Source organism: Diaphorina citri, unplaced genomic scaffold (assembly GCF_000475195.1).
Source record: "Diaphorina citri unplaced genomic scaffold, Diaci psyllid genome assembly version 1.1 scaffold5635, whole genome shotgun sequence".
Lineage (NCBI taxonomy): Eukaryota > Metazoa > Arthropoda > Insecta > Hemiptera > Psyllidae > Diaphorina > Diaphorina citri.
Window position 1 is genome coordinate 3,887 of NW_007383011.1, and position 575 is coordinate 4,461.

A 575-nucleotide genomic window follows, 5' to 3' on the forward strand; every position below is an offset into this window, starting at 1 on the left:
TAATTAATGAAAAATTTGGTAAATTTGGTTCCAAAAATTTAGACTCTTATTATCAGAATCTTTGATTGCACCTGCATTTGTGCAATTAGGTTACCGATATGTTGCACGTTAATGTACATGTTCAAGGGTTGCTTGTGTGGCCTTCTTCGTGTCAGCACAGGTACCGCAGACGTATACACTAGTAGAGTCGTAGTTGTAAGTGTACGACAACAATGGATAAGCCTCCACATGAAACGCGGAAGCGAATTCGTAGTTCCTTTTGATTCTTCTGGTCCTTCTGTTGTCGACAGCTTTCCTGAAATCCCATTTTTTATAAAACGTGTTTTATTTTTTGCTAGGTCAAATATTTGAGTTATGAAATAAATTTTAATTTATTTAAATAACTTGTTAAGCCTTTTATCAACTTGTTTGTTTTATATGTATATTAATTTATTTATTTTTAATATCGAGTATTAATATATATATTTTAACCTACTGCTCAATAAATCTAGAGGGTCTCTAAAAACCGTAAAGACAAAATTGAATATCTCCCCCTATTTAAATGTAAAAATTTAAGTCCAATAATTGAAGAACTA